This window comes from Neoarius graeffei, chromosome 1, assembly GCF_027579695.1.
Source record: "Neoarius graeffei isolate fNeoGra1 chromosome 1, fNeoGra1.pri, whole genome shotgun sequence".
Lineage (NCBI taxonomy): Eukaryota > Metazoa > Chordata > Actinopteri > Siluriformes > Ariidae > Neoarius > Neoarius graeffei.
The window spans coordinates 47,387,605-47,401,498 of record NC_083569.1 but is presented as its reverse complement, the minus strand read 5'-3'; positions in this window follow the sequence as shown (position 1 = coordinate 47,401,498).

Here is a 13,894-nt window from a genome sequence, read left to right as displayed (position 1 = left end):
CACCCTGGAAGAAAAGGGTATTCCTTGGAGTTGTTGTGTGGGTCTATCAGTGGACAATGCTGCTGTAAATACTGGTTCACGCAACTCCATTGCCTCTAAATCAAATCAAATCAAGTTTATTTGTATAGCGCTTTTAACAATAAACATTGTCGCAAAGCAGCTTTACAGAATTTGAATGACTTAAAACATGAGCTAATTTTATCCCTAATCTATCCCCAATGAGCAAGCCTGTGGCGACGGTGGCAAGGAAAAACTCCCTCAGACGACATGAGGAAGAAACCTCGAGAGGAACCAGACTCAAAAGGGAACCCATCCTCATTTGGGCAACAACAGACAGCCTGACTATAATATTAACAGTTTTAACAGGTATAACCCTCAACTGTCCTCATGGGGCCATCTTTCACAGGAGCGGTGCGATAAAACTCCGACCAGACACAGGGCACCAGGATGGATCAAGCAGGTCCGAGGGGCAGAAGAGGCCAGCATCTCAATCCCAGGATCAACATGTAACTCAGAGGGACAGATTGGGGGGGGGGGGGGGGGGGAGAGAGAGAGAAAGAAAACACGTTGTTAGGTATGCCCTAAAAATGTCAAGTATTAAATCTGTGTGGTAGGCTCTCAGAGACGAGAGTCTTTACATCAGGCATAACACACAACAATGGCATGTTAATATGGTAAAATATATCATGACCTGCTCTGGCTGGATGCTTGATTGGGTGATGGGAGCACACTCCTCAGCAATGATGAGATGCAGATGGGACCCTTAGGGCTGGCCAAGACAATTCAGTTACATTTCACCTCTAGAGTCCGGGAGAAGCACCCAAATGTCTACGCCCATGGCTGCCCATGTCATGTGGTTCACAACACTGCAAAATCTGCCGGGGCAGCTTTTTGTGATGGGAGTATTGGCCTGATGGAACTTTTCAGATTACATGCATTGTTTTTACAGTTTAGTTTGTGTTTTGCAGGTGTCCAGTTTTGATTGGGAGGACTTCGCAACTGATGTTGGCCTATGGTTCAAGGGCAGCACAAACCAAAAAGGGTAATTGACAGGTATATAATTTGATGGTATAAAATTGTAAGGGCAAACTACAGATCATTATACAACCCCGATTCCAAAAAAGTTGGGACAAAGTACAAATTGTAAATAAAAACAGAATACAATAATTTACAAATCTCAAAAACTGATATTGTATTCACAATAGAACATAGACAACATATCAGATGTCAAAAGTGAGACATTTTGAAATTTCATGCCAAATATTGGCTCATTTAAAATTTCATGACAGCAACACATCTCAGAAAAGTTGGGACGGGGCAATAAGAGGCTGGAAAAGTTAAAGGTACAAAAAAGGAACAGCTGGAGGACCAAATTGCAACTCATTAGGTCAATTGGCAATAGGTCATTAACATGACTGGCAGTGTTGGGCAAGTTACTCAAAAATGGTAATACACTACTTATTACTTGTTACTGTCATTTTAAAGTAATGCCTTACATTACAATATTACTCTATTTAAAAAGTAAGGCATTACACTACTTTTGCATTACTTTTAGTTACTCTCGCCAAAATGACTGGAAATAAGGATTTGGCATCCCTAGTGCAAATCTCTCATGTGTCATGAATTTCACCTGCCATCCAGGAGGTGTTTTGTGAGCCTGTAGACTGACATGAAACCAACATGAATTGCTTCTTAACCATACCAAAAGATATATTGTCCTTTCCCTTCTTGCCACAGCAGGCACAGGCACACCAGCACCTTCTTCCACCAGCCATTCTCTTCAATTTCATAGCAAACGGCATTTTCGCTATTAGTATACACATGTAAATGTAACCCTTATTTATAGCTTTGAAGATAGTTCTAGCTGTATTGTTAATCATATTTTATACCCATTTATGTCTTTGTCCTACCTATACATTCTGCACCACAACTTGCACATAACCATTAAATGAACTCTGTTGAAATAAATAAATAACAGGATAAAAATATTTTATTTCAATGCCTTTAATGTTTTCAATGGAAAATGACTCAATCCTCTTAGAAATGTAACAATTGAAAAAAGGATGTAAACACTGATCTATAAAGTGTTTTGGCCTACTGGCCCTCAAATGCTAACCAGTACATTTCAGTCTCTTTTGTCTGACTTCTGACCAGACTTCAACCAAAAAAAAAAAACCAAAACAATTTCAGTCTCTCTTGTCGGCCTTCTGCCCAGACTTTAGAAATCAATTATACAGAAGACAGTCACTCACAACTACAACTGTCATAGGGTTAAAAAAAGCAGAAACAGTTAAAAAACAAGAACAAAGTGCTTAGGCCTCTGGCCCCCGAAGGCAAGTAATTTCAGGTAATTAAACCCTGTCAGAACATAGGGTATGAGGTTGGCTGTCTAAGGACAGTGAGCATTTAAGCAATTTCACAATCTTTTTCCTTACTGAAGAATTTATTGAAGCGCATCAGAAGAATGCGCTGAAAGCGCTCATCACTAAGGCGATTGTGTTTTGGAGTGAGCACAAGACTGCCCAGACTGAACAGCCATTCTACTGGTGCGCTTGATGGTGTCGGTGTATTGTAACGGAGTGCAATTTTTTTAATTCTTGGAAACAGATGGAGACTTTCCATCACAGGGGCAGAATTCAAGTATGATGTTACCTCTGTTTCTACTGACATGAGAGCATCAGCCGAGGCATTAACCTGCTCCTCAAAGGAGAAAAAGTCATCCTTGCTTGGGGCAGTGGCAGCAGGTTCAGGCATCAGGGCGGCAGGTTCCTCTGTTGTTATGGTGCGGCACTCTGTGGTAAGCAGGAGAGTGATGTGGTCTCTTCTAGTCTCCTCTTTCACCCACCGAAGCTTGAACTTGGGCATTGAAACAGCAGCCAGTAGGGCAGCTTTTGAATCAAGAATGGAAGCAAATCGGGTTTTGATTGCCCCCACAATTATCTCCGCAGCCCAGTGGTCATTGGTGATAGACCATTTTTCATGGTTAAGGTTTTGGCCATGAGCACCTCAAGGGTAGGTTGAAGCGTTCCATAAAAACATGTGTCCTCACCCTGTAAGATGTCGAGTGCGACTGTGAAAGGCTTCATAATGGCACAGTATTCTTTAAGAAACTGGTATTCTCTGTCATTCATACGTTTCATCTGAAAGCGTGTGCACAGTTCATTGATGTCAGTGAGAGACATTTCGGTGACTCTTGCATATGCATCAAAAAAAGAGTTCCACCGTGTCACTGTGGGGACAATCAACTTTTTATCACTAACCTCTTCAACGCATTCAGCTGCAACTGTGGAGCGACTGGCTTTTGTCCACAGTGAAGAGCACTTGGCCATAGCACTGCGATAGATTGCTCTGGATTCTGGATTGGTTGCAAGCCATTTGTCTACCTCATTGTTTGCAATTAGGTTCAGTGTATGGGCCGCACACCTATGGTGTGGCGGCAGTACACATAGCCCAACTTGAGCATCTTCATCATCAGCAGCACTTAACACACTTTGGAGGTCTGTGAAGTGGACTTCCCCTCCGTCACTGTCCTCCTCCTCCCCCTCATCCATTTCCTCCGCCTCCTCCTCAGACTCAACATGCTGATACTCCTGAAATGCCTTCACAAAATTGCTCCCATTATCGGTCACACATGCTACAATTTTTTCATGAGTAAGGCCATATTCAGAGAAAATGTCCTCCAGCTCTGCAGCAATTTTATCATAGGTGTGGCGACCTCTGAATCTTCTGCAAGCTATTGCCGCCTTCCTCCGTTTCAAGGTGTCATCGATCCAATGCACTGTAACCCCAAGGTAGCTTCGGTTGTGTGAACTCCAAAGATCAGCGGTGGTGGATACGTAGCACTGCCCTTCGATGGTCTTCTTAAGTTCTCTTGCCATGACTGCATATGCCTTGTCCAGGTCTTTTGTGAATGTTTTTCTGCTTTGAAGGACAGTCTGAAAAACATTAAAACATAAGGCAATAGCCACATATTAACACCAAATAACAGCTTTGGTTAAAGACCTTATAATGTACAACAGGGGTGTCAAACTCAAATTGACAGTGGGCCGAAATCAAAAGCTGGTATTAAGTCGGGGGCCAAATTCAATATTTATTCAAACATGCACTGAAATTGTGCATGCAGAAATGTATACTCTTAAAGCTAGGCCATTAACACACATACCGGTACTAATTCCCATCATATATTCTTGTATGTACTGTTACACAAACCTGGGCCCACTTAAAAATTCTTGTGCACAAAATGTTGCTTCAAGTCATTTTTTTTTATCAATAAATACACAAGTCAAATGTTCTCGAGGGCCACATTAAATGACTTTGGAGGCCACATTTGGCCCCCGGCCCTTGAGTTTGACACCTAAAATGTACACCCATCATCTTTACCCTAGGCCCCCCCCATTGAACTAGTTCTGTCCGAATAGGGCTGAAAAGCAAAATTCAGTAATAGCTTCTGTGTTGACATCAATGGGGCTTCGTTTCATGCCTTTATGTCGAATCACAGGTAATATAAGACTCCTAATCTGATTCCTGATCTTTCCTAAGGGAATCTTTGCTTCATAGGCTAGTCTGGGAGAACACACCAGTACTTGGCAGTAATACCACCTCAGATAATCAGGTAAAGACACCGTAGGCTTAATTTCTAGATGTAATGAAACATGCATGTCACATATTTTTCATAGTAGATATTTGACATCTAGAAAGTAAGCCCTATTGCAATTTGCAGATATGTAGGCACGGTATTAAATTCTTAACATTTTCCATGCGCTCATGGAGGCTAGTCCTTCTATACCACGCAACGTGACCCCATTTTCAGCATGACTTCCAGCCAAAATGCCCCACGTTTGATTTAAAAGGTATGAAACGCGAAACTTTCTTATCGGCCAGAACTAGACAACGACTCCCTCATTTTTGATATAAGGTCAACATCCAATACAAATTAAAAATTCAGGTAAAAACAAGAGCATCAATGAGGATACGTAGCCTTGATTACCTCTTTGCTAGCAGCCACTGGGATCTTGGAGATAATTTTCCTGAAGGCGGGCGACTCCACCGTTGAGAGTGGCATCATGTCCTCCACAATGTACTCGGCGATGAGCCTTCTCACCTCTCGTGGTTGGAGATTGTCAGGCCGGCTCCACATCAATTTCGGCTGCTTTGGTGGCGTTTCATCAATCTTTGTCTCACCGCTTGCTAACTTGACTAATTTTGTGGTGCTATGGCACCTTTGCAAGTGCTTCGTCAGATTGCTTGTACTGTTTGTCGATGTGGAAAGAGGTTTTGGTTTCACACACAGTTTGCATTTAACTGAAATGTTCCTGTGGTCCTTCTTTTCAATAAACTCGAAGTAGTGGGCATATGCCCATCTAGAGAACGAGCTATCGGACTCCATCCTTGTCAGTCTGCCGGTGCCAGCTCGAGACACGAAGTGAAGGGTAGCGGGATGTTTCGCGCGGCCGGAAATAGAAAGATTCAGAAGCTGATCTCGCGGTAATCATCAAACATTCTTATGAAGAAAAAAATATAAAAACCGTAAAACATGCATTGTAACGTGCGTTACTTGCAATTGTAACTAGTAATTTATTACAGATTTTCTTCCCTGTAATGCCTTACATTACTGCGTTACACCAAAAAGTAATGCATTACAGTAATTAATTACTTTTGTAACGCGTTACTCCCAACACTGATGACTGGGTATAAAAAGAGCATCTTGGAGTGGCAGAGGCTCTCAGAAGTAAAGATGGGAAGAGGATCACCAATCCCCCTAATTCTGCACCGACAAATAGTGGAGCAATATCAGAAAGGAGTTCGACAGTGTAAAATTGCAAAGAGTTTGAACATATCATCATCTACAGTGCATAATATCATCAAAAGATTCAGAGAATCTGGAAGAATCTCTGTGCGTAAGGGTCAAGGCCGGAAAACCATACTGGGTGCCCGTGATCTTCGGGCCCTTAGACGGCACTGCATCACATACAGGCATGCTTCTGTATTGGAAATCACAAAATGGGCTCAGGAATATTTCCAGAGAACATTATCTGTGAACACAATTCACCGTGCCATCCGCCATTGCCAGCTAAAACCCTATAGTTCAAAGAAGAAGCCGTATCTAAACATGATCCAGAAGTGCAGACGTCTTCTCTGGGCCAAGGCTCATTTAAAATGGACTGTGGCAAAGTGGAAAACTGTTCTGTGGTCAGACGACTCAAAATTTGAAGTTCTTTATGGAAATCAGGGACGCCGTGTCATTCGGACTAAAGAGGAGAAGGACGACCCGAGTTGTTATCAGTGCTCAGTTCAGAAGCCTGCATTTCTGATGGTATGGGGTTGCATTAGTGCATGTGGCATGGGCAGCTTACACATCTGGAAAGACACCATCAATGCTGAAAGGTATATCCAGGTTCTAGAGCAACATATGCTCCCATCCAGACGACGTCTCTTTCAGGGAAGACCTTGCATTTTCCAACATGACAATGCCAAACCACATACTGCATCAATTACAGCATCATGGCTGGGTAGAAGAAGGGTCCGGGTACTGAACTGGCCAGCCTGCAGTCCAGATCTTTCACCCATAGAAAACATTTGGCGCATCATAAAACGGAAGATACGACAAAAAAGTCCTAAGACAGTTGAGCAACTAGAATCCTACATTAGACAAGAATGGGTTAACATTCCTATCCCTAAACTTGAGCAACTTGTCTCCTCAGTCCCCAGACGTTTACAGACTGTTGTAAAGAGAAAAGGGGATGTCTCACAGTAGTAAACATGGCCTTGTCCCAACTTTGAGATGTGTTGTTGTCATGAAATTTAAAATCATCTAATTTTTCTCTTTAAATGATACATTTCTCAGTTTAAACATTTGATATGTCATCTATGTTCTATTCTGAATAAAATATGGAATTTTGAAACTTCCACATCATTGCATTCCATTTTTATTTACAATTTGTACTTTGTCTCAACTTTTTTGGAATCGGGGTTGTATATCAGAGTTTCCCCCAGCACTTTACAGTTAAGGCGGCCAACTTGACAACAACCACCTACATGTACTACCTTACACTAGGTCCCCGGAAAAGATAAAGATTTTATATTGTGAATGTAATTTCTGAAGTTACTTTACAGAAAATTGTATAAGATATTTATTTTGGGGGTTCCATATCATATTCCATATAAAACGGCACAATATAGCCTTTCTAATGATGATGTGTCTGATACCGGCCAACTCCCGCACCTACCTTGACTAACAAATGTTCTGCGGTAAACACTGAATATGATTTTATAATTGAATGTCTGTTACAGAGTTTTGTGAGCTCCATGAATTGCAGTACATGGAGGTCCTCATGCATGTTGCGGTTCGTTGGTTGAGTCTTGAGGTCTGTGTAACTCGGATCCTGAGACTGTACGACCCTCTGGCCAGCTACTTCAAATCTGCTGGTATGGCACCTGAAATCATTTTTAATATGCAAATGCTAAAAATGGCACTGGACAGTTAACTGTGCACTTCTGTTACTGACGACCTTGTTTGTTTGTTTTTGTTTTTTCAAGATGAAAGTCACCCGAGGTTCAGGAGGCTTCGGGCAGCATTTAGTGACCCCATGACTGAGGTTTACCTACTGTTCCTCCAGGCGTGCTTACCAACATTCACCACCTTCAATCTCCTCCTTCAGCGGGAGCGGCCCTCAATTCATTTGTTACATGATGAGGTACAATAGGAGAGCAGAATGTAATTCTGTTGTCTTTTTTCATTCTGGTTTATGTTGCTGCTGTTGAGAGCTTGTGGAGCAAGTTTTTCCCACTGTTTTACGTGTAAATGTATGTGTTGTAGATGCAGAAATTCATTCGCAAGCTGTGTTCAAAATTCATGGTACCAACAGCACTGCAGGACTGTGAGCAGGCTTTGGAAATTTCCTTCAAAGAAAAGGCAACCCATTTACCAGGTCAGTGTTTGATTATGAACCATTATAACCAAACTACAGTATATTGGAACTGTGTATGATGCTTTGTCTTGCTCCTTTGCTTTTGGTTAGCCCAAAGTCACTATGGTCTTTGCCCAATATGTCTTGTAAATCATCAGAATAACTCAGCTTAACTAATAACTAATTTGTTGTGTGTTTGGCAGGAAGAAAGCTGAACATTGGCCTCACCACCAGGGGAAAGGTCAACAAGCTATTGGAAGAAGGCGACATCACCCCACAACATGTGGAGAAATTTCATGAGGCGGCATTGGCGTTTCTGACTACTGCTGTGGCCTATGCCTTGCAGAAACTTCCCTTCAGGGAGCCCCTACTGCAGCACACCAAATTTGTGGATGTTCATCAGAGGTCCGAATGTGACATCCAAGATGTCCATTACTTTGTTGAGAGGTAAGGACCTTTCAGCCATTGCGACTTCTTATTTTTAATAAAATGTCCTCAATTTTATGAAAAGGTAGTCTAGTAACAAACCGACCCACTGATGTTTTTAAAGATTTCAGGTGTCCTTGACTGGTAGGCTGCCTTGACTGATTGCATCTTTGCTCAGCTTTTTAACTCCTCCCTTCCACTGGAGACAACAAGCTCAATTGAATTATTCCAACTAGCACTGTAGGGAGATGAGTATTCAGTGACATGGGCAGGCTAGTGGAGAGCATTTTAAACCTAGAATTTAGCTTCATGGAGCATTAGCTGTCCCTAAGTGGCATCTCTTAAAATGAATGTATTTACTGCTGTTAGTTGATAACCATATATCAAACTCAAACACAACATTGCTTTCAGGTTTCCCCACCTGCTGCCATACCATGGGCCGGGGGAGCAGGATCTACTGGCTAAAGAATTCCTTGAGTACCAAACCATGCCATTGCCACCTCTGCAGCCCCCAGAGGAGCTTGAAATGGAAAGATTCTGGTTTGAAATGGCTACCCGGAAAAATAAGGTAAACATTTTTACAAGAACAAAGTAGAAAAAACCTTTTGCACCTTTTTCGTACCAGTACATGTTAAGGATCATGGTAGATGCTTGTATATCTGAATTTTGTCAGTGAATCAATTCAACCTGTACTTATTTGTCTCATCTCATCTCATTATCTCTAGCCGCTTTATCCTGTTCTACAGGGTCACAGGCAAGCTGGAGCCTATCCCAGCTGACTATGGGCTAAAGGCGGGGTACACCCTGGACAAGTCGCCAGGTCATCGCAGGGCTGACACATAGACACAGACAACCATTCACACTCACATTCATACCTACGGTCAATTTAGAGTCACCAGTTAACCTAACCTGCATGTCTTTGGACTGTGGGGGAAACCGGAGCATCCGGAGGAAACCCACGCGGCCACGGGGAGAACATGCAAACTCCGCACAGAAAGGCCCTCGCCGGCCACGGGGCTCGAATCCGGACCTTCTTGCTGTGAGGCGACAGCGCTAACCACTACACCACCATGCCGCCCCGTACTTATTTGTCAAGAGATAAAAAGTCATTGTATGGGCATATTTCCATGCATTCTTGGTTTATTTGGCACAGGTGATAGGAGTAAGAGAGTTTCCTAGGCTTTCTGCTGTTGCAAAGCTTGTCCTCATTCTGCCACACTCCAACGTGGATGCTGAGAGGGTCTTTTCTGCGATGGGCCTGAACAAGACAAAGACGAGAAACAGCTTGGCTCTAGATGGCACCCTCTCGTCAATCATGGCCATAAAGATGGCTGATTTGGAGCCCTGCTTCAGATGGGAGCCCCACCCAGTGTCATCAAGGCCTCCAAGAAGGCCACAGGCCAGTATAATCAGGAACATAAAACCTGAACCTGAACACCCCCCCCCCCAAAAAAAAAAAAGAAAAAACAAACAAAAAAACAAATATATGAATGTCACAGTTAGATTTTTGATATTTTGAGCACTTCAAAGAAGGCCTTGAATCTTAATGGGCTTGAAAGGGGGTTTACAGTGTTTGTCTAAAGGCATTGCTGGGGCAAGGACTATTGTAAGAGACAGACTCAACTGGCATTCTCCACATTTGAAAAAAAAAGTCTTTGTTACCACCTCATTTGGGGAAACTGATATTGTCCCAAAGAAAAGCATACAATACAACCCTAAATAAAGCTGCCTTCGCCAAGAAAATTGTTAATCATTGTAAGTTAAAATAAGAGAATATGACAGATGTGTACATGCTGCATTTCACATAATGCTTGTGTTGTGACCTAGGGGAGTCACCACAATACCAAAAAGAATAGGGGAGACGACACGACGTTTGCAAGGAAAAATCCTACGTATTATTTATTTTTTAAAAGACCCAAAATCTCAGTTCCAACAAAAACTGCGATCAAAGTCAATAGTGTAAAGAGGGACGGCAGGCCACCAGCAGTGCATGCAAACGCAGGAGTGGAGTGAAACGTGCTGTCTGTCTGTAGAGTCCAGGTGAGAAGAAAGAAGGGAAGCTCCCCTCGGTCGCGGGTGACGCTCGTTTTAAAGGAGAGGCTCCACCTGCGCGCCGGTGGAAGCCATAGTCCATTAGAAGCTGCCCGCCCCTTGCACACACCTGCGCTTCAAGACAGATTAGAGAGACGCACTAAACAGAAAAAAAAACAATCATTACTCAAAAGCTCATGGCCGTCACACTTGCACACCTTGTGGCTTTCTCTATTTTTTTCACGTCACCCTCAAACATAGTGGTAAACATGGCAACATTATGATGCAAAATAATTTTGTTTTATGTATGTTCAAAAGTCTAAACTTTAGTGAAATAAAGAACCGTTTACTTAAATATGTGTCTTCTTGTCTACTTGCGCCTGTGACCCCCCGACTACTTGCGGCTGTGCCGCTCAACCCCCCCCAAAAAAAATATCTCACTCCTACATTTTTGGGAAAGTTGGCAGCCCTGATGAAGTTGCTATGACTTTTGGTGCTGATCCAGATCACCAAACCAGAATGATCCATGAAAAACAGGCTTTTTTCCCCCTCACTAAGCGTCATTCTCTATCTCTTACCGTTCCAGATTTATAGGGTATGGTGATCAGACATCCCGGTTTGTAAGAACTCGTGCAAATCACTGTGACAGTCATAGTATCTATCTAGTTTACTATTTATTGTTTGATCTCAAACACATTAAGAAGGCAAGAAATTGCACTAATTCACTTTTGACGAGGCACACCTGTTAATTGAAAAGCAATCCAGGTGACTACCTTGATGATGCTGTGCACATTATTGGCATCATCTTAACCAGCTTCTTGAGATAAACACTAGCTACTTTGAAGAATCAAAAGTATGAAACATATTTTCTTATCACTTTTTGTTTACCACATAATTCCATACATGTTCCATATGTTATTTCATAGTTTTGATGTCTTCAGTATTGTTCTACAATGTAAAAAATGAGTACGTACATCCAAACTTTTGACTGGTACTCTATGTTGTAATGTAAGTATCACTATTCATTGCAATATGCTGCCATGTGCTATATTGCACAACCTTTAAAATTAATAATGTCCTGTGCATAATTATAAAGAAATAGTTGTAGTCATTAACAATATTCACTGGACTTGATGCACTCAGTGATGACAATTTAAATATTTATAATCTTTTTGCAATTGCGAATACATTTTGCAGGTTCTTTATAATTATGCACAGGTCATTATTAGTTAAAGGTTATGCATTACAGCACATGACATTAGTAATGAATAGTGACACTTTTGCTACATACAGTAATTATAATGAGCAAAGAATAAAATATAGCACATTATTCCAGTTTTATGAAGCATTATTACATCCATCCATTTTCTACTGCTTATCCAGTTTGGGGGGTAGCAGCCCAAGCAGAGCAGCCCAGACTTCCCTCTTCCCGGCCACCTCCACTAGCTCTTTCAGGGGAATACTGAGGTGTTCCCAGGCCAGCCAAGAGATGTAATCTCTTCAGCGTGTCCTGGGTCTGCCCCAGGGTCTCCTCCCGGTGGAGCATGCCCAGAGAACCTCCCCTGGGAGGCATCCAGGGGGCATCCTAACAAGGTGCCTGAACCACTTCAACTGACTCCTTTCGATGTGGAGGAGCAGCAGCAGTTCTACTCTGAGTCTCTCCTGAATGACCAAGCTTCTCACCCTGTCTCTAAGGGACAGCCCAGCCATCCTATGGAGAAAACTCATTTCGACCGCTTGTATCCACAATCTCATTCTTTTGGTCACTATCCACAGCTTGTGACCATAGGTGAGGGTGGAAATGTAGATGGACCAGTAAATTGAGAGCTTTGCCTTTTGGCTCAGCTCTCTCTTTACCACAACAGACTGGTTTAGCGTCCACATCACTGCTGACACTGCCCCAATCCGTCTGTCCAACTCCCGCTCCCCCCACCCTCACTCATGAACAAGACCCCAAGATACTTAAACTCCTCCATTTGAGGTAGCAACTCCCCCGACCTGAGGTAGGCACTCCATTCGTTTCCGGCCAAGCGCCATGGCCACGGACTTGAAGGTGCTGATCCTCATCCCAGCTGCTTCACACTCATCTGCAACCATCCCAGCATATGCTGTAGGTCACAGATTGATTAAGTCAACAGGACCACATCATCCACAAAAAGCAGAGATGCGATCTTGATGCCACCAAACCAGACACCCTCCGCCCCTTGGCTGCGCCTAGAAATTCTGCCAATAAAAGTTATGAACAGAATTGGTGACAAAGGGCAGCCCTGGTGGAGTCTCCCATGCACCGGGAGACTTACTGCTGGCATTGCAAACCAAACTCCTGCTCTGGTCATACAGGGTCTGAATGGTCCGCAGTAGTGGGCCCCAAACCCCATACTCCTGAAGCAACCCCTTACAGGGCACCACAAGGGACATGGTCGTAAGCCTTCTCCAGGTCCGCAAAACACATGTAGACTGGTTGGGCAAACTCCCATGCACCCTTCAGTACCCTTGCAAGGGTAAAGAGCTGGTCCAGTGTTCCATGACCAGGACAAAAACCACATTGTTCCTCCTGAATCCAAGGTTTGACTATCAACTGGACTCTCCTCTCCAACACCCCAGCATAGGCTTTCCTGGGAAGGCTGAGAAGTGTTATCCTCCTATAGTTGGAACACACCCTCCGGTCCCCTTTTTTTAAAAAGGGGGACCACCACCCCAGTCTGCTGATCCAGAGGCACTGTCCCTGACTTCCATGCAATGTTGAAGAGGCATGTCAGGCAAGACAACCCAACAACATCCAGTGCCTTCAGGAACTCAGGACAAATCTCTATCCCCGGAGCCTGGCCACTGAGGAGCTTTTTAACCACCTTGGCAACCTCATCCCCTCTGATGGACAAGTCTTCCCAAGCACCCTCAGACTGTGTCCTCCTCAGACGACATGAAGGGGGGATTGAGGAGGTCCTCAGAGTATTTCTTCCACTGCCAGACGATGTCCCCAGTTGAGGTCAACAGCACTCCATCCCCACTGTAAACAGTCAGGACAGAGCATGCCTTCCCCCTCCTGAGCCGCTGGACAGTTTGCCAGAATCTCTTTGAGGCGGACCAAAAATTGCTTTCCATGGCCTCACCGAACTCCTCCCACACCTGAGTTTTTGTTTCAGTGACCGCCAGAGCCGCGTTCTGCTTGGCCTGTCGGTACCTGTCAGCTGTCTCTGGAGACCCACAGGCTAACCAAGCCCAATAGGACTCCTCTTTCAGCTTGACGGCTCCCCTCACCACAGGTGTCCACCACCGGGGTCGGGGATTACCACCATGACAGGCACCAACAACCTTGCAGCCACAGCTCCACACAGCCACCTCAGTAATGGAGGTATAGAACATGGTCCACTTGGATTCAATGTCCCTGTCCTCCCTGGTATGAAGTTGAAGCTCTGCCGGAGGTGGCAGTTGAAGATCCAACGGACGGGAGCCTCTGCCAGACGTTCCCAGCATACCCTCACTACATGTTTGGGCCTACCAGATCTGTCCGGCCTCCTCCCCCACCATCT